Here is a 21,445-nt window from a genome sequence, read left to right as displayed (position 1 = left end):
AGTGGTCCAAGGCCTCCTTTCAGTGGGATGGTTTTGCTTTTGTTACAGTATAAAATAATTTTAATCAAGACCATATGGTGTTACTGAGTCCTGTCCTGTATGGATTTAAGAACTGTTCAATCTCACTTCCACTCTGAAGAAAGTAACATGTATTCTTTTGAACATTGAAAGTGATCTCATGTGTGTTTGCTAACAACTCACAACTAATTTCTTCTCCCACGTATACCTCTGCTTTTAGCTGCCACTTGCTTCTGGTCTCCAGTCTTCATCCCACAGTAATTCAAAACCAGCATATTGGCATCAGAATTATTTGATCTTCAGGGTGAGAGGACAATGAAGGTTGTGGACACTTCCACAGAGCATCTGAATGACATGATAGAAGGCCTGGAGCTGACAAAGAGGCTCCTTACTCAGCCAGGAGTTGAATGTATTTTGCATCCCCTGGTTCTAAGGTATTTAATCTGTTTTCTGGCTTTTGCTGGGAAAAAAAAGGTTGGGACATCAGTTAACAAAAAATGAACACTGGGCCATAGAGTAGTTTCGGGAGGCAAAAACTCAAACAGTCCCCACTGCTACCTATAATTGAACTTTCACTCCTGATTAGACGTCAAAAAACTTGTAAGCCACGAAGTTTTGTCCAAACAATGTGAAAGCAAACAAAGGAATCCCATTGATTTTAATGGCCTGCTAATACAGCTGTAGGGTGGGCAGGCAGCAGTTGCTGGTTTTAGCCTATGGAGTTAACAAAGGTGGCAAAGTTGTGGCAGCAGGACCATCAGCAAGGGGGAACACCTAAGTCAATCAGACATGCACAAGTCCATACAAGATGTGATTCATCGGATGGGGCTGAGCGAGGTGGCCAATGTCACTGCAAGTCTATTCCCTATCATCTTTGAGAGGTCATGGTAATCAGGAGAGGTTCCTCATGACTGGAAAAAGGCAAATGTCACAAATGTGTTCCTGAAGAAAGTCAAAGCGGAGGATCCAGGGAGTTACAAGCCAGTAGGTCTCTCCTTTCAGTCCCCGGAAAGGTTATGGAGAACATTTCCAGGCACACAAGGGACAAGAGGGTGATTCGGAACAGCCAGCACAGATTTACCAAGGGCAGATCATGCCTCACCCACCTGGTTTTCTTCTATGATGAGATGATTGGCTCAGCAGACAATGGGAGAACAGCAGGTGTTGGCTTTCGGAACACTTTTGACACAGTCTACTATAGTATCCTTACAGCCAAATCGGTCAGATATTGACTGCATAAGTGGACAATAAGGTGGGCTAAAATTTGGCTGGACCTTTGGGTTCAAAGGCTTGTGAAGAGCAGTACAAAGTCCAGCTGGCAGCCAGGTCACGGAACAATGGTGCCCCTCTGGGCTAGATAGCACTGTTTAGTGCCTTTATCGATGACCTGAATGATAGGACAGAGTGCACTCTCAGCAAATTCATGGATGACACCAAATTAGGGACAGCAGTTGATAAGCTGGAGAGCAGGGCTACTATTTGGAAGGAGAACAACAAGCTGGAGAAACAAGCTGACAAGAACCACAAACTTCAACGAAGCTAAAACCAAAGTGCTGCATCTGGGACAGAGTAACTATGCACCAGTATAGGCTGGGGGTCAACTGGATAGAAAGCAACTTTGCAGAGAAGGATTTGGTTGATTTTTTGGAGAGCAGGTTGAATATGAGCCAACAGTGTGCCCTTTCTGCAAAGAGGGGCAGCCACATACTGGGCTCTGTCAACAAAAGCATAGCCAGCAGGTCAGCGGTAGTGATCACTACCCTCTGTTCAGAACCTGGCAAGACCACATCTAGAGTATTGTCTCCAGTTTTGGACATACGAGAGTGAGCCCAAGGAAGGGCAACCAAGATGGTCAGGGGGCTGGAGCACATGGCATGTGAGAAAAGGCTGAGATTTGTTGAGGGGAAATGACTGTTATGGTTGACTACAACTACCTAAGGGGAAGGTATAGAGAAGGCTTTCTTCTCAGAGCTGCACAAAACCAGGAAGAGGACATGCTGCAACATGTTACATTCTGACTATATGTCAGGAAAAACCAAATCATTCTGAGGGTGGTAAGATATTGGCATAGGTGTCCCAGAGAAGCTGTGGTATCTCCACCTTTGGAGATACTCAGAACTGGACTGGACACAGCTGTGAGCAACCCGATCTGAGAAATCTTAGGTCTTTTCCAACCTAAACGATTCTATGATTCTATGATTTTGTGATGTAGCTGGTGCTGCTTTGAGCAGCGGGTTGGACTAGATGACCTGGTGAGGTCACTTTCAACCTAAATTATCCCGTGATTGTGCAATTCCAGGTGAGCCCAATGACTTGCATTGGACTTCTGAAAAGATAGCAAGTCCTAACCTGAAAATTTAAGACAGAAAATACATTTCTACTATTACTGCTGGGTTTCAGCCACAATATTAGAAATGAGCTTTTCCTCCCATCTCAAATTGCCTTCTCAGTTGTGATACGTGAAAGAAACAATGACTGTGCAGAAATCAGAGATAACCAATTCTTCCTTTATTTACACTAAACCCCTGCCAAAAAGCAAGTGTTCATTTTAGTGTGTTTATTAGACATGCTGTCTATGCTCTCATCAATTTATACCATTTGTCATTAACTCCTGGGAGGGTCCTCAGGTGTGTCCACCTTTTTATGAAGTGCTGGCACAGCCCTTAATATAGCCTCAAATGGGGCCTCCAGTCATGGTAGCAACACAAATGCAAAGAAATCCTAAAAAACCACGGTACACACAAAGGGCTTTTCCTCTCACAAGTAATTTTGGACAGACAGGTAGGTCATTCCCTCGCCCTCTATTTTCAGCTGGGAGGAAGCCCTTGAGATGCAGGATATGAGGGCAGAAAGGACAAATGTGCCATCGCCAGTGAGCTGCTTGGGTGTGGGAGGTGAGTCCACGCCTTCCCCATGGAGAGCTGGAGCATGAGGAGGGCAGGGGAGCCTTGGGGTGGACGCAGCTGCCTGTCTGTCTCCAACTCTTGCACCGGGATCCCTGTGCAAGCGAGGCTTTTGCAGCCAGTTGCTGCTTTCATACCAGCACCACGGCATGCAAGCGCTTTGGTCCTTGCTTTCAATATTGCTCAGACCACACAGGAAAAAAGGCAGCTGTTTTCCTAAATGAAGTTATGTGGGGCTGCCTCTATGTTGTTAATCTGATCTTTTTGACCTTTCTTCCTCTGCCTTCATCCTCCACCCAGCAAGCCAGGGCAGGTGAGGGGTGCCGATAGGCACAGTGCTGTTTCAGAGACAGTGTGATGCATCACAGGGAGGATGTCCCCACTGGAACGTCAAGCTCAAGGTGGGTCAAAAGTTAGACAAGGCTTCATTTGGCTTTTCTGACAGTGAGGAACAAGGAGTGCAGCTCGTGGGTCTGCTTCTGCCACAGAAAGGGGAAGGGTAAGGGGTGGTTGCTTCTGGGAGCTCCATGGGGCATGAGGAGCTGTGCGAGGAGAGGCTGCCTCTCCTAGGCGCAAGTGCAGCCCTCACCACAATGGGCCACCTGGCTCTGCAGCCTTGGCAAAGCGGTGATGGGCCATTTTGCAGGTCTGGCCATCAACTCCCCTCGGCAGCTGCCTGGTTGGCCTGTGCCCTACAATGACTGCAGAAGAAAATGCCTGGGACCGAGAGGGAAAGTGTCCAAACCCGAGCTGACAAAGCTCATTTAGGCCTGGCAGGACAACTGTCAGGGAGCAGCCCTTCTGGATTCAAAGCCAGTGAAAGGATGGGACTAGAAAAGGACTCTCTGCTGCCTGGACTTCTTTAGAAAAGCCTTGTTTGTTGTGCCACCAGTCTTGGGGCAAGGGCCTTTGAGGGAGGAAGGGCAGAGCTACAAGAATTTGACTCTGGTCTGGAGAGGAGAGGGAAAGCAGGCCACAATCTATTTGATTTTTTTTTTTAAACACATAAGACAGAGAAAACAACGTACATTATTATACAGCAGGGATGTGCAGCCATGGACTCCCACACATGCCTCTAGGGCGTCCATCCAGCTCGTGACTGCTGGGGTCAGCCTGGGCCAGTCTACCTTTAACTTGCTGAAAGAGAGAGCAAAAATAATTAAAACATTGCAGTTGATCTTCATGCAAGGTCTGCATGGATTATATAGGGCTACTGACTTCAGTGGGATTTAGGTACCCTATGTAACTTTAGGAAGCTGGGTTTGAGGGTCTCCCTAGGTGCTGTAGCTCTGAGTCCCTCCTCCAAACACTGTGTCTGACTTAAAGCTATTGATTACTGGGGGGGGGGTGTCATATATCAAGTCATCTGGCAACAAAAAATACACATTCCTCAGGCTTCTTCTAGCTCTGGCTGTCAACCACAAAACCGTCTTCTTCAAATGTATGTAAGCTAAACCCATTTTGTTACCAAAGAACTGGCAAACCCTCCTCCCTCTTGCTTGAAGCACTTACAGTCCTTTGTTTAAAAATGCACCAGTGGTGAGCTGGACTGCAGGGGCAAGCCTGCTCTCCAAAATGGCAAAACGTCATGCCCAACTGACTTCTCCAAAACACACACAGAAACGAGGACAGAAATTGCAGTTCTGGGCTGGGAAGGGTGGAGGAGGGAAGTGGCTCCACCAGGCAAAGCAGAGTAGCCACACAGAAACTGGTAAATCTGGGAGACTCCCAGTTCCTGAAGCTGGACTCACACATGGTGACCAGGGTGAGATGGAGGGCCAGCCCTGCAGTCATTCCCGTCACCTCAGTCTCCTCTGGAAAGGAGATGTGGCATCCTGCAGGTGGGTCCCAGTCTGTACGATGTGGAGGCCAGGACGCCAGCATGTCTTCCTACATAGCCCCAAGTAGCCCCACGCTAGCCACAGCAGTGCTCAAATCAGAACTGGGAGGACTATGGCAATGATGCGCAGTCAGAAAATGAAGGAACTGAACTAATGGAAAGTGCAGATACTGTTTCTGTTCGACAGCATTTGAAATGTTTCTCTTTTTTTAACAGTTTATTTTTATATCCTTCCTAAGACTTATTAAATTAGCTTAAAAACCTAACTGCTAATCATCAAATACCCAGATTTCCAGGTAGAAAAACAGTCATAATCTTCCAAAAGTGAAAATAGACATGATTTAGACATCAACCTGTATAAAGCCATTTGCTAGAAATATTATTCAGCGCATGGCAAACAGCAAACACTGGTTATTTTAAACTTGAAAACTTTTGCTCCTAAGTTTCATCTCAAAAAAAAAAAAAAAAAAAAAAGACAGGGTTGCTGAGAACATTTTACTATTGAATCATTTGAACATCTGGAAGCACAAATGTCATTTCAAAAACAAAAACAAGACAGGAGGGGGGAAAAAAAATCAAAACACTTCCTACCAAATCGAAATGCTGTAAATGATGAAAAAACTCCTTGGCAATTGGTGCTGTGTTTGGATGCAACCCCGGATGGCGTAGCAGTGTTTTCAGTTATCAACCCACCCTTCACAAACACCGGTGATGCAAACACTCGCATTTCATAGACTTGTGTACAGAGCCCCTTGACTTTTGGGGCTGAGTTTTACGCGAAATGGGGCGGTGGGGGGCTGTCCCCAGCCGACGTGTGGGGCCACCTGCTCCCCGCTCGGAGCAGCCCCGCGGGGGCTGGCGGTGCCGGCGGCAGAGGCGCGGGTGTTGTCCCCGGGCGAGCGTGGGTGCTGTCCCCGGGCGGCATGGGGGTTGTCCCCGGGCGAGCGTGGGTGCTGCGCACGGGCGGGCGCGGGGGTTGTCCCCGGGCGAGCGTGGGTGCTGTCCCCGGGCGGCATGGGGGTTGTCCCCGGGCGAGCGTGGGTGCTGCGCACGGGCGGGCGCGGGGGTTGTCCCCGGGCGAGCGTGGGTGCTGTCGCCGGGCGGCGCGGGTGGCGTCCCCGGGCGGCGCGGGTGCTGCCCACGGGCGAGCGCGGGTGCTGTCCCCGGGCGGCGCGGGTGCTGTCCCCGGGCGGCGCGGGTGCTGCCCACGGGCGAGCGCGGGTGCTGTCCCCGGGCGGCGCGGGTGCTGTCCCCGGGCGGCGCGGGTGCTGCCCACGGGCGAGCGCGGGTGCTGTCCCCGGGCGGCGCGGGTGCTGTCCCCGGGCGTGTCCCGCGTCGCCGGGCGGACGGTGCCGCTCAGTGGTGCAGCGCCGGCACTGCAGGCTCCGCGGGGTGAAGGCGGCCCTGGCAGCCTCCCCGGCTCCGGACAACGGGAACGGGGAAAGGCTGGGAGGTGACATGACGGGCGTTTATCTCCCAACGGCGGGTTTCAGCATGGCCGGGCTCAAAGTATTTATGAGAGCACAGTCCCTCAACGTGCCAAGGGCTGGTAAGGGCTGGGGTCGGCCGTATTTCTTACGAAGGGGCTCAAGCTGAGACTGCAGCATCCGAAAATGCAGGCCTGAAAGGGCTCGTTGTTGGACCCCACGAGTCAAGCGCAAAATACCCTGCAGAGCAGTGAGGATCCCATGTTGCAGAGGACCCCAGTCGACTAAGAACATGGTGAAATTACGTGAAAATTCCTCTCCTTTTTTTATCTTGCCAGATGATAAAAGGATCCAAAACGAAGATGTTTATAAGAAGCCTAGTTTTGTAAACTAGGGACTAGCAGACCCTTATGTTGCGCTGCAGCTGGTCTTTACGATGGATATTTAAGGAGGTATTTCAGTAAGAGACCAAGAGGGGCCAGAGACAGGAGGATGCAGTTCGAGGCCCTGTTCTCAGCTTGCCTAGAGGACTGGAACAGACAAGTCCCCCCCTCCAGCCCCTTGTGTCCCTTACCTGTCTCCACTGGGCCCCCTCTGCCGTTCCTGACACGCTGGAGCAGTGCCTAGCGCAGAGGGACATCCATCTAGGCGCTGCCATCGCGCAGATGATAATAGGAATAACGCTAACAGATGGCAGGTCTGAAGGGGAGCCGCTGCCACTGATGCAGGCTGGCGGACAAACATTCCTGCTCTGGCAGCTGGAACAACGGTAGCGCAAATGAAACATGAACAATTTCCTCCCCGCCAGCAAAGAAAATAGCTCCAGGGAGAACCCAGGGAGAATAATTGTCAACCTCCTCTAGGTATCATGGGAACAGAGGCCATTCAGTAATCCCGGAGTAAACAACAGCTTCTTATTTTTAATACAGAATAAAACCCCAAGAATCTAAGAGTGGGTACTGTACAATTGCTGAATTTAGCTGCTCCAGTGCCCACCCCCTCCTGACCTTTCACTGAAAATCATTTAAGTGAGGCACGCAGGAGCTTTACTGTAACTGAAATGGGCTCATAACAGAGGGTGAATCGCTTGTCACAGAACGACGCAGATACAACAAATGCTTCACATTCTTCCTGCTCCCTTCATCGAAGAAAATGCTGATCATTAGAGCAGTGAAATTCCTCCCAGCTCCAGCCCCTCTCCTGGGACTCGGCCAGGCCTCTCTTTCTGTCTTCAGATGCTTTTTTTTTTTCTTTTAGCCATGGTTAAAATACGCTGCAGCCATGTACACAACATGTACTGCAGGCCTGCCAGTGTGCCCCCAGAAACTTTTGGTAGCAGCAAGCAGGGTTGATACTGGCATTTGCAACAACATAAATGGGTTGGATATCTCCACTGATATCCAAAAAGCTAGACCAATGCAGAAGCCCTGTGAACCTCAATGAAGTCAAAATCCTGTAAATACCTGCCTATCATTCGTAATAATATACCCATGACTGGTGCTATTTATTCAGTGGGACTATTCCTCGCAGAGGGAACTAGCAGACTAGTTGTACTCAGTTATAGCAAGTCTGTCACACCCAGGCTTTCCAACAGCAGCTAATTATGGATACAAAGGGAATAATAAAAGAATAGGGTAGACATAGCTCCCTGATGTGTTTTCCCAGTTTCCAGTAACATCCCATGCCACTGGTGCAGTACCTGGTATTTTGGCTCCTAATATAGGGAACGTCCTTTTACCTCCGGAGGAATTCAGCAGATACTCCTGTCCTCATCCTAGCAGGTACCGGGGCTCCCTCTGAGCAGAGTTCTCAAGCTCTGCTGTGATCATTTTATGTCACAGCCTCTACTTCACCCATACTTGCAGATTAGCCTGTTTAAGAGGTTTCTCTGAAACACAGGGTTTGTATATAGATGGTGCAGTAAATATATGGCTACCAGCTTTTCCTATCTGCAGTGACTCACTGAGTAACAACCCTCTCATGTAAGAAAACTGATGAATACAAAACTGCCATGAACACACACACTGTAATGAACACAGCTGTTGTTTAAAAAACAAAACAAAACAAAAAAACCAACCCACCAAACCCCAGATATTTCTATATACAGGGCTTGGAGAGCAATGACTTTTCATATCCCACAGCTTGTTGCAGGCACAGACCAAGAGAAGTTAATGAGAGGTCTGCTCAGCCCTTATCACCCTTTTTTCTTTTCCTTTCTCTTCCTCGGTCCTCGCTCCCCCCCCCAGCCTCTGCCAGTAAACCCTGCTCTCATTTCCTCAGACACGGACACAGCAGAAATAACATGGGCAGGAAGCATGTTTTCCTCCGCTGGATTGCTCGTACCCAGGAGCCCCACTCCAAAATGAATTCTTTGGCCAGTATCTCTCATCCAACCTTGGCAGTGGAAAAAGCCCCAGAGGGAGACATGAAACACAGGTGATCCCTCTAAACCCCTTTTTTTTTTTTACTCCATCTGATTCAGGGGTGAGCAAAAAAATCTGCACATTCCTGTAACGGTAAATAATAACTAGAAAGCCTCTGGCATTTCTCAGAGAAAGACCTTAATATATTTTGCCAGGAAGGTTGGTTGAACACCGTTCCAGCTTCGTAACCTTTCATTTCTGTACGCAAGGCCTTGAAACCATTAAGCTCTTAGGAGAGTGCGGAGAGGTGGGCAGCAGGAGGGTCTGCCTTGTGATGTGAGCAGCAGCCAGGCTGGCCAGGATTTTGGCACATCTCCTCCCTGTGATGGGGAGGATTTGGTTTCCATAGCAGCAATGGCATGATGTTTTCCCCCCTTCCTCCCCAGGACTTGTATTCCACAATTGCACAGGAGTTATATTTCACCCCAAGGCTTTCATTTTCCTGCTGCATGGTTTCACCGTGCTCCGGCAGGTATGTCTTTTGCCATCACCGGTTTGGGGAGCGAGGGGGGGGGCCTGGGGATGCCGCGCAAGCATCGCTCTCGCCTCCCTCTCCCTCTTAACACCGCTCCACAAAAGACGCAGTGTTCCCTGTCCCCAACTGACTCATCTTCGCTGAGGTCCCCCTTTTCCTCGCTTGTCTCCAACAATCAGCTCACGCATGCCTGGCTTTCCATAACAGAGCAGAGCTGTGTGCAAGTGCCAGGCGCCCGCACAAAGCCGGAGCGCTGCCCGCGGAGGAAATGTCAATACAGGAACACCAGGCTATTTACAAAACCCCTCTTTATCCTGCGACAGAGATGCATGTAGCTGTGAAAACAGTTGTACCTGCGTGTACTCCCCTTTTGATTTTAACCACGTTAAATGTAGGGAGCCTCTTGTTTCTCTTGTTGCAGAGAAGGACTTTTTTTTGCCAGCACAAAAGAGAGGAAAACATGCTCAGAAGCAGGGTGGTGTAACTGCAAACCGCACCAACTATTCTGGGGACTCGTAGGAGGATCTGGAAAGCAAAGCCAATTCATTTTTGCAGCTGATCTGTCTTCAAAACAAGTGCTCCTTTAGTTTTACACATTTGACATTTGTCTGCTTCAGAACCACTGGCCCAAACTCTGTTCTTATTAATACCATAAAATGTTTTCTCCTTCAGCATGGAGTCCACAAAGAGAAGAGGCCAAATTCTCCCTGATTTTGGCAGGTTTCCCGAGATATGGGCACACATGGTATGTTGTGTACACATGCCGATGCTACCTGTGCTCTGGGAGACCCCAGCCCACGTATCCGGGGCGCATGCACCCCAAGGAGTCCTGCTGGCAGGCGGGATGGGGGAGCTGGAGCTCAGCACCGCGCTGACGCAGTCCCCAGCTTTTAGGTCACAGCTGGCGCTGGTCCTACCAACACAGAGGCTGCTAGGCTGAGCTAAGGCGTACGCTTTTTGGTGCAGGCTAACCATGTAGGGAGCAAAGGATACAGAGCCCGGCACAGCGTGGTGCCTTGGCCTCTTGCGGAGGTCTCAGCCCATCCACTGGTGGGAAGTGCACGGTTTGGCATCCACCCACGCTCAAATACTGGTCCAGACTATTCCCGCTGCTCCTACCAGCTTGTTCCAACACTTCAGGCAAGTTAACTTCCCTTCACCTGGGAGAAAGGGAATTCACTTATTGGCATAAAGATGTTTTTTCACCACTCGGAGGTGTTATTTATAGTCACTAATGTTTCTAAGCACCTTGAGAGAAGTGGTTTTATCATTACTTTTAGTAATACCATTGGATTGATGTGGTGGAATAGCCCCAAAGGTTGCACTCACGAATCAAGACCTCCTCGTGGCAAGCGATGCTGACATAAATTTGACCACAAAAATCCCATTAATTTCCATATGTCACTGAATTCTCCAGGCGTCTTGGAAGAGCCTTTAGCTGGAGCACAACATCTGTTCTGGCTCAGAAAGATGGTAGTAAACATCACATCTTAATTAAAACTGTGTGTACAGTTGAGGGAGACATACTGGTACCTCCTAGAAAAAACAGATCTTAATGGCTTTGTTCCCAGGTGCTGACAAGAAATGCCTGTTACTGTCATTGTCTTGGTGAATGCCGAGTCTCCATTTGTCAGACTCAAAACAGAGTTCAGAGGAAAGACAGTAAGAGGACTCTGCCTCCTCTTGGCAGAGTGTCCCTTGGCTGCAGAAAATAACCTTACACTTCACAACCAGCTTGGTAAGAAGGCCCCTCTAGACGGCATTTCAGAGGTAACAGATGTAGGTCACACGTTCAGCATGGTGTCTGTTAGGTAAAGGGACTGACGCTCTACCCTTCTTTTCATTGCACTGGGAAGACCTCTTTAAATATAATGACTTTTTTCAGCCATGCACAAATCAGGGCGATCCTCCTATGTCAGCTATTACGTTCTCAGTCAGGCTCACAGATTGACTGCGATGCAAATATTTCTTATTCTCAGTTTCCCTTTCCTGCAGAGCTGGTAGCAAGACTAACATAGTGATCATCTCACTCGAATATGAATATAACAGCTTCAAGAACCTGTTTCCAGCATTCAACCCTCACTTGGGCACTGTGAGTTTCCCAAAAAGTAGAATTTCATGAGAACTCTGTTTTAAAAATTTTTTTGTTTGAATGAGACTGAAACCAAACAGGAAACTCCTCAGAGGATGCACCAGCTGAATCAAATTGTTAAAACATCAGTTTTAGTTGAATTCATTCAATAAAAGGACCTTTGCAGAGCCCTTCAGGATCTATCATGATATAGATATAGAAAATGAATATTCAGAATATGTAAGTGAGAACATGAGTTTCACCGAGCATCTGCTGAAGGCTTTCATGGTTCCCACATCCCACCAAGTTCCTCTGAGGCTAAGCAGCCTGTGATTTCTGGATCCCCATTGCCAAAACATCTTCTCAGGAGGTAAAATAGGTGCTGTTCTTCTTATCTAAATGCAGTTGTCTGCCATGTAGGTGCCCACACCTGAGCCAGGTGGCTTAGATGCCTTTTGTAGCCAATGGAAAGAAACAGGCCCTTCTAGGTGCAACTTGTCAGACCTAAATAGCTTAGGATGAAAATGAGTGGCACCCAGCTTCTCTCTACTGACTATAAAGGAGGTTTTGGTTGACTAAATCAAGTGGAAATATCAATATTTCATCTGTCTGAAGTCAAGGAGTCACAGAATGATTTAGGCTAGTCTGGAGCTCCAAAGCCCTGCTCAGAGCAGGGCTAACTTCAAAGTTAGATCAGGTTGCTGAGGTCCTTGTCCAGCTGAGTTTTGAAATATCCATGGCTGGAGATATCATTGCCTCTCTGGGCAACACCCTCACTGGGAAGGAAAAAAAAATCCTTATATGCAATCAGAATTTCCCTTGATATAACTGCTAACTGCTGCCCCTTGTGCCTTCACTGTGCAGCATGAGATCCTTTCACTCGGGATTAGTCTGTCTCTGTCTTTCTCTATAATCCTCCATTAGGGAGGGCTATAAAGGCGGGAGTAAATCCCATCCTTGGCTCCCTGGTCATGGGGCAACGATCATCTGTGTATTCTTTGAAAACTCAGCAAACCCCAAGTTGTTTCAGATTAAGTATTGCATGCTCAAATGCTGGGATTTCCCAGAAAAGCTTTTTTCTCCATCAGAAAATTTATATCCAGCACTAGTGCTGAAGTAGGAAGATTTACGCTAGGCCACTAATTTATTTTCTATTTTGGGTTCATCCTTCCTTTGGTAGCTGAGCTGGATTTACACCTCTTGGTATAATCTGATGTTGGTACAAGCATGTGTTTTGCTGTTGGAGGCATAGCACAAAGGCTGTCCCACAACGCAGGATATAACTCTTTCCTTGTAGGTCTTTCAGTCTATATAAAGCACAGCATAACTGAGTACAAGGCAGACAGAAAGAGCACATAGGTCACAACTGCACGGCTATGTGACTGTGTAATGAATCCTGTGTATGTACTTAGGTTTTAAGTTACAGCCTGTTTTGATTAGTTACATTTCTTTTCTTCTTCTTCTTCTTCTAGCAGTTTTGTGATCTGCTTGTTGTTTTGAAGAAAATTAATAAACAAATAAAAACAATGCAAAACTCATCTTATTTTCTTCCTGTTCTGTTAGGTATGATAGTACAGTAAGTCAGCTCTACAAGATAAATATAAAAAAGCTGGTATTCAGTCAATTTTTGTTTTGTTATGGACGGTGTTGCCATAAATGCTGACCATAATTAAGAGTTCATTCTGGAGCCGTTGTGCCTTTGCTGAAGGCAAATGAATGATAGCATAGCCATTCAGGAAAGTCCAGAATTGCAAAAATGAAGTGGATAGAATTAATCAAAAATTCAGAAGCTCGGTGATTTATGTCCTTGTGAAAGCCTAGGCAGATCATTTCATAGGGTTTTATTTTAAAAAGAAAATAGGAGCTGCATAAATATGTAAATGAGACATCCAAGAATGAGCAAGCAGGAGAAATATTATTGCTATTTGTCTGGCTGGCCTGATATATATATATATTAACAAAAACAAGCTTGGAGTCGTACATGGCTCTTGTGTGCATTTTTAAACACAGATGCATAGCTGAAAGTGTGTGCCTATGCATGTAAATAAGTGATAAAAATATGGATGGAAGCATATGCTTTCAAATGAGTTGGCACCTCTATTCAAAGAGCAGAGAAATCTCTATGTTCCATGATGTCCTTTAAATTCCAAGAATCTTTCTTCCTGGACTTGTCTGCATATTCTCAAGCACAAAACAAACTCTTCTGAGATACTGGAGACCTTCAGCTTCATTGCTGTGTTTCACATTTTCTGCCAATAATTCTATACTCCATCTCAAAATATTTCCCATGCGAGACTTTCATATACTGATCTTACCACCATATTCTTCCACAACAGTACTAATGCTTGTTTTCATTCAGGATTAATTTATTGTATTAAGAAACTATGGTAATCAGTACGGAGTACAGTTTGACCTCTTGAAGATGTCCCCATATAGACTGATGAAATTATAGGTTTTCTAGGTCCAGCTCACAGAGCACCCTTCAAAATCCAAGTCTAGTTCCCAGTGTAGTGGCTTGAATTGTATCATCAGCATCGCCACTGAAAACCAGAATAATCTCAATTTATACCAGATATGCTGAAAAAAATTAGAAATTAATACTAGATAATGGAGAATGAAGACTGCAATGCACATCATGAAAGAAAGAAATAATAAGAGAGAGACTATGGGAGAGTTCTTTGTGATGACTTGCTGGGAAAAAATGAGCACTTTAAAAATGGTAAGGAAATGTAACACAGTGATGTGCGAGAGTTTCTGGTAAGAAAAGATCAGAACCACTGGCAATGTTCAACTGTGAATAAAATATTGTAATTGTCACTGTCAGTTCTGCAGGCCAAAATGTGAACACAGGCATGTACAGGGACACTGAAGAACTAATTGTTCTAATTTGTCTTAACAGATAGGAATACTGAGGACACTGTCAAACGAAAAAGGAAGAAACATCAGAGTACTTTACTCTCAAACAAAGAGGTACACTGAATTAGAAGCTAAATATTGATCTAGACATTCAGGTGATAGGAAACGAAGGAAGCTTCTTTCATTAAATTAACAGTATGAAGCAATTTCCCAAGTAGTTCCAGTGCAGCAGTCCCACAGTATAACTGATAAATCAGGGTAAGCTTTCATCAGAATCTCATCTCTAATAGTCATCTCAGTCTGTGAATCCTCCTGGATAACCTCTGAGGGCAGAAAAGAGTGTTTAAAAGGGATCTTATTTTGCAATATCTTATTTTGCAAAAGAGATCTTATTTTCTCTTCTTCTGCCTTAGGTCACGAGCCAAACTCAAGAGGATAGTATCCAGAAGGTGGCTTTCATCTTTTAAACCACACTTCATTTTGCAGCTTCCCCTCCTCTCATCCTTTCACAAGTCCCTCACAGCCATCAGTCTAATTAGGTCTCCCATGGGAAGTGATGAACTCCAATCTTCAGCCAGTGCACCAAAGAACTTCAGAGTATGCATCCTGTATGGTAGCTGAAAGACCAGAGCCTGGCTGACTTAATTATAAGGCTTTGCAGTCAAGAGGAACTACCAGCCTTTGGTCCAATATAGTTCCATTTTTCCCCATTTAGTAAAACTCATGCCATATTTGCACCACCTACCCAAGGGGTCACACCGAGTCTCCGTGATTCCTGTAGAAGGAGGCAGCGCTGGGCAAGCTTGGGTACCTTAAGAGACTGTCTGCTGCCCTCCAAGTTTGACCAGAATACATTTTACCCCCAACCCTTTTTGGATCAAGTGTACTGCTAGTGCTCTCTTCCACTTCTTGCATTAAGATGAGGGTCTGCATGGAGGGAGAAAGGAAATGGCCCTTTGCATCCTGCGGTTTTCGTGCTTTTTGCAAACTCTTAAGGGCACAAGGCACAGCACTGCCCTTCTCCTGTGAGATCCTCAGGCCACCATTAGGCTTTTGGCTAACAATACTCCATCCTCCTCCTGTTTTTATGGGAGGTGTTGCGTTCTATATAAACAAAGTGAATTTTCCACTCCAAATTATCTGGGATTATTCACTTCAATATTTAAACACACTCTCTTTGGTAATATTTTTACTCTTTATATTCTTGTTTTTACAAGCTTTTATTCTTTTTTTTTTGGCACTTATGCTCCCATCAGAGGATTTTGAACTCCATAACCACACTTCCAGTTCCCAAGCAGCTACACATGGGGAAAGGTAATTTACACTCCTCCAGTCAAAGGACTGATCTGATCAATAACAGCTGATCAGTAGATTTAAACCACAAACAATGACCTCCACAAAATATTTGCTTGTGATCCATCCTCAAAGCTGAAAATTTTAAATACTCTCCAACTCAAAACACACCTATGGAAACTGCAATCTGCAAAAAGGAGAAAAAAATGCTACAGCAATTTCAAATTGTTCCCTCTGCTTACTTCATAAATAAATAAGAATAAAAATGCTACTTCCCACAGTGAATAAGGCAGGAAGTAGGAAACAGTCCAAAATTTCCTGAGATGGTCTGTAGAAACTGCGTACTCAGACAGAATTTGAGAACAAAATGGTCAAAGTTGGTTTTGCTTTCTTCATTAAACCAGATGATTTGTGAAAATGGTAACTCAGAATGTAATTACTCCATTATTGCAACAACACTGATTTTTATTGAAACAAAGGGTCTCACCTATGGCTGGAAATTTTGACTGCTTACAGAAGAAATTTTTTATAGAGTGCTTCTTGCTAGAACAAAAGTGTATCCTGACATTCCTATCCCTTAAAAAAGTGTGCACTTCACTTTTTTAGAAAATCCACACAAAGGGCCTTCTAACAGCAGCTGGAGCCAGTCTAAAAATGTGAAAGGGCATTACAGTGTCCAAGGGTAGACAGCTATGACTTTTGAGAGGCATGAGGGTCACAAGCTCTTGCAGCACAGCTTCCAAACCAACTCTGTGTCCCGTGACTCATGAAAAGGGGCTGTTTTTTCATTGCAGATGCTCTGCTTTTGGGGTGCCCTATGACAGACACAAACTCAGCTGCAGACACCACCCAAACACACCTTAGGCAAAGCCGTGGGGTTTCCATTATTTGGGTGTCTCCTAGAAATCTCCCTCTCCTTCCTCAGATTTGAGAGCATCTGGTATGTGTCTCACAGCTCTGAAATTTTGGGATGGTGCTTTCAGGGCCTGGAATTTTGGCACAACCCTACAGGCCTCTTGGTCTGTAGATCTTACATATCTAGAAGAGGATCCCTTCAGATCTTTGTGCTATGTCTGCAGAGTTGCCCATCTTGTGAGCTGTTCTAATGGCATTGCTGTCTCTACTAGTGGCATTGTCCACAAAGAAGAATAAAAACACTGTAAATTCACAGATTAGAAGTTTCTCCTTAATTTTTTCTTCTGAGAAGTGTGGTAACAACAGAATATTCAACTGACTATTCCAAATCTTGAAGGATCTACTAGTACCAATATGTCTGAGCTTCTCCCCAAGAGCTAGGTAGGATCAAGGATACCAGAAATTTCTATTGCTCCAAAAGAAGTAGTGCTCAAGATGCTCGGTAACTTCCCATTGGGCAGACTGGAGCAAAATATACAGTAGATAGTGTGCAAAAATTCTACTTTGACCTGTCCCATGTGTTTCTAGCAGAACCCAAGATAACTGGTTCATTCCTCTTCATGATCTGCCTCTTCTCAGCACCGCAGCCTTGCCCAGAGTCTTAGGTGGCTGCTGTGTAAGTAAGGAGTAGTTTCACCCTATTTAGCACCCTTGTCCTCTCTGCCCTCCTAGGACTGACCACGAGGCCAATCTGCCTTGTTCACTGCGAAATTACTTCTGCCACAGTAATTAGTATGGCTGAGAGTAGAAATGTTAATAGTAAGTATTCACACAGGAGGGCACTTCTCCCTTTTAGTCAAGATGTTCAGATGGGGCCCCATAGCAGCAGGGAGGGTGGACTTCTAAGCAAGAAGTTTGGGATTTGCTCCATAACAAACAAGAAAAGATTCTTCAAAAATTTTAAACTCTCAGCTCTTGAGCCAAACATACCTCATGCCATTTATTCTCACAGCTAGCTTCAGAGAAATATTATGATAGAAAATCTTCCAAGTCTGCAGAATTGGGCTGTTAGCCAAGCTGAGTGAAATTTCAAAAAGCAGCTTCTCTTCCATATTTTCAGTCCAGAAATACAGCTGCAGTGGGCGAGGGCAGATTTGCACATCGTTGCAATTTTTCTGGACCCAGTGAGGTCCCAGAGTCCTGCACATAGGTAATATATACAGTGGTCATTATCTGCCTCCCACAATTAACTGTGGCCCTCCCCCTGCTTGCATACATTGGAAGCTTGTGAGTGCATGATATGCCTATAGCAGGGTTTAAATTAGGGATGAAGAGAGAGGAGAACAGCGACATGTCCATAAGCATTCAATACTCCAACCTTTCCAGGTTATGGGGAAAAATCCTGACCACACAAAGAAGCCTTGATAGCTGTAGCAACTGTGGCACGTAACTACACATAGGAAGATGCTTGGCAGCACTGCTCTCTGCTTGGACAATATGGTAGGGGGCCATGTTTCCACATGGATAAACTCTTCTTGCACTAAATCTTTAATGAGCAGGTGTAGAAATGTCTTCATCGTCATGATGCTGTCTTTTTCTGCCTCTTCTACCCAACAGTATCTCACCATGGATATCTGTTTCAGGGTAGCTGCATCCCAAAGGAGCTTTTTGTTCCCTGCTTCTGTTTGTTTATAACAGCCTCCAAGACTGCTGCAGAGCCAAGGAATGACTGGCTGTTTTTTCAGCCTCAGATATTGGCTCAATAGAAAGTGGTTCATCATTAGCCCGAGCACTCTTTAACTCACTTGCTAAAAGGAATGCTGCTGTATCCCTCTTTTCTGATATCATTTATTACAGCAGGCAAACAACCTCACCCTTTTCTTCCAGCCTCAGCCCAGTTTACTGGCAATAAATCAGTACGTACAAAGGCATTCAGTCCTGATGTGAATATAATTCAAGGGATGAATATTCAGTTTCACACATTGTTAAACTTTCCCCCCCTGCAAAAACTGTGAAATTATTTCCGTACTTGAGTCTCCTTGTGTCAGCTTTCCAACATCAGATTTTAAAAAAGTTTTTGCTTAAGTGTAAAATGTTCTCCTCCCATAAATCCTGTGCCAGCCTCAAAAATGCCAATATTTTTCACTTTCTGAGTTGAGCCTCCTTCATGAAGATTGCTTCTGGAACAATGTGATGGATTATGAGTTATAGCTAGGAAGCCTAAAATAAATCCTAATTGAAGTGCAATAGACTATGACTCTTTTGAAAAAGAGGGAATAGAGGGAGACCAAGGTTATTCAATTAAGGCTGCTTCAAGCTTTTTTTGTACTGAGAAGCTTTGCAAGCCTACCAGAAAAAACAGTCCCTGTACAAAGTTCAAATGTCACTCTCCTTCTAAAAGAGCGTGTAAGTGAAAACTGATTATCACCTAATTGACAGTAATAGGGTAGAATTTAGAGAATTAAGAGCTGGAAGCTCTTAGGAAAGACTAATGGAGCTAAATATTGCATGTAAAACTTAGCTAAACATTTACTGAAGGGAACATAACAATCTACAATCTATGAAGGAAATATTTACTGAAGAAATAAGAGGATTGGCTCATGCAGACACATATACATAAATAGTAAGATGAGCTCTGTGGAAGATAGGCTCTCTCTTTTCAGCATGAATTGAGAATTCAATATTTGTTTTAATTTGCAATGGCACTTCTTCAGTTTAAAATGGTTTATTTCAGATTGCTCTTAATATTCAAAACAGGAAATGAGGAGTTGTTCCAAAAGATAGATTGAAACTAGCCATTAGCTTTGTCTGAATCGTTACCCTTTCTCCTACGAGAACATTTTAGCTCGAGCAGTCTGATTTCCCCATTTTGTGGCACCTGCACTTTCTGACAGACTTTTATGTTAAATAGTAATATAAACTAATGAAGACAAGTCAGCTGAATTTTGCACTTCCTGGCCTATGTATATGCAGTCAGTCTCTTCTTAAGAAGCCATTCTTAAAGGAAATTACAGAAATATAATTGTACAGTGGAAAAGACTCTAAAACCCAAACCATGTTGCTCTGATGAAGACATGTACTAGATAAGGAGAGCGTGCAAAGTTATCTTTAACTTTCCTGGTCTTATGAAAAGCAAAAAGTTGCTACTGACTTACAGCCCCTAAATCTCAAGCAGCGCTGCTCAGGAGATTTTTCTCAAACTATCTTACCATTGTAGCATAATATTTTTATCACAATGTCATTTATGCCAGCACCAGATAGGCTGAAGAAATGCTACAATGTAAACATCACTATGAAGTCTACATCTCTGTTTCTGCCATTGCTAGCACAGAGTTACGTGAGCTGGGATGTTTCAGTGCTGGGGGAACTTGACGTTTAAAGTTGCAGGGTAATTGAAGGAACTGGGGAAGATTGAAGCATCAAATATAGCAAGAAACATCTGCAAGCCTAAAGGAGCCTCTCTAACATGCTTCTTGCTCTGCTCACCCTTCATGTTCTGAAAGCTTTTTATGGGGATGATATAAAGAAGAAAGCAGAGAGTCAGAATAAAATTGTCTGCATAACCCTGTTTTATTTAATCCTAATTTTATGAAGCACTTACTAAATGCACCTATTAAAACCAACCAAAAAGGTTTGAGCCACCTGTCACAACATTTTGTACAACTGAGTTTTTTGTGATTCATTCTTGTGCAGGAAAATCAAGCTCACAGCTTTCAAACAAAGAAAACCAAAGCAGAACAGAAATGTTTTCCTTTAGCAGCGACGTACACTTGAATATTCCTTTAGGATAGAGCTCAGTGCCTCAAAGAGAAATGCTAAGATATTTATTTCAGATAGGCATGGCTTTCTATAGTTGTCATTGATAAAATCACTTTGAACTGAAACATCTGACCAGAACTATGAATTGCTGCCTAAAAAAATTGCATCACGTGAGAAGAAGTGAAATTACACATCTTGAAATGCAAACATTGCTTTCAGCCTCCCTTATAAAATGCTTGTTCAGTTTTATGGCAGGTACACCCCAAATTTTTATGTTGCAACCCATTTATTTCAGATGTTTAGGCCTTTGCTACATGTAGAAGAGGCAATACCAGAAGAACAAACAGAGTAGTTAGTAGCTGTGAATTACATTTGCACAAGAGAGGAAATGAACCCTTAGGTAAAATTAATTGTGAAAATGAACTCTCATAGTTTAGTCACATATTGATTTTTGTCTCAGATCTCGTTTCTGTTCCAGGAATCAAACGGAAATCCATGCCGTGTCCTTGCTCCCATGACTGTCAGAATTCAGGTTGCCCTGGAGACATGATGCCACATTCGCAGAAGGGGAAGAGAGAGACCTCAGCCCCGCTGTCCTCCAGGGACCGCACTCCCGAAATACTTCTGTGGGCCTCCTTTGACCCCCGAGAGCTCACAGACAAAGAAAGCCAGCCAAGCATTTGTAATGTGAGATGCTACTGTAAATTAAACGCTTACTAATGAAAGATCAGAGGGATCACTTTAAAAAGCCAGCTTCCTATTTCTCTGCATGCCTTTGGGAAATACATAATCATGCATTTTAGCAGCACAGCCACAGGCACTGTGTATTTAAAGCAAGCGGAGCAGCAAAATCTCTTAGTCTTATAAAAAGGTGTGACACTGGATAACAATTAGTAACATCCTGCATATAAGAATATACCCAATTAGGACAGTTCTTAAATCCACGTACATTTCTATCTGAATCATTTATCTGGAAACACTGGATAGTATCTGCTGGAAATGGAAAGTAGAACAAGTCAGCCTTACAGGCAGAGCTTGCTGTCAGTCTTCGGAGGTATGTAAATCCCTCAGCAGGTCAATACATTATTTCTTCTGTCACATATAGGATTTACTGCTCCCATCAGTGCACTGTCCTGTTATATTGTTGCACAAGAGGCTGGAGTTCAGGGAGGACTTTGGTACGCAGAGAACAAAAGCTTCGCAGACATGACATCAAAGCGAGCGCACACGCGCACCCCCTCTGAGCCTCGGGACAAATGAGTGCGGCTCATCTCCCTCTTTGCATCACCCAGCAGCAAACTGAGCATGGAGTGGAAATGAGGACAGCAATGAGGGAATCTAGGAATATTGACTTCTTTGTCGTGTAGGCTGGAAATTGGGAGCTCTTGCGGAAACCTGTAAAATGGGAATGGGTTGGAGGATACTGATAAAGATCCTGTGCTGAGGACAAGAAGTTTCACACTGCTGCTAAAAGAAAAAAAGCACATGCATACAAAAGAAAGCAGCACTGGTGCTGCTCTGCACA

The 21,445-nt window shown here is 44.8% G+C and overlaps 1 protein-coding gene across 4 annotated transcripts in view; it reads right to left on the bottom strand.

The window, feature by feature from the left end:
* Positions 1–17,328: 17,328 nt before the first annotated feature.
* Positions 17,329–21,445, bottom strand: part of LACC1 (laccase domain containing 1) — a 33,015-nt gene continuing 28,898 nt past the window's right edge. For 3 of the 4 annotated variants that reach the window (XR_012040412.1, XR_012040413.1, XM_072850172.1), the window contains one exon: positions 19,735–21,315. The gene's annotated coding sequence lies outside the window, so the exon portion shown is untranslated. Of the gene's footprint in view, positions 17,362–19,734; positions 21,316–21,445 lie in introns of those variants that run through there. The other variant, XM_072850173.1, reaches the window with a different exon arrangement.

Source organism: Ciconia boyciana, chromosome 1 (genome assembly GCF_034638445.1).
Source record: "Ciconia boyciana chromosome 1, ASM3463844v1, whole genome shotgun sequence".
In the NCBI taxonomy this organism is placed as follows: Eukaryota; Metazoa; Chordata; class Aves; order Ciconiiformes; family Ciconiidae; genus Ciconia; species Ciconia boyciana.
This window is presented reverse-complemented; position numbering and strand designations above follow the sequence as displayed.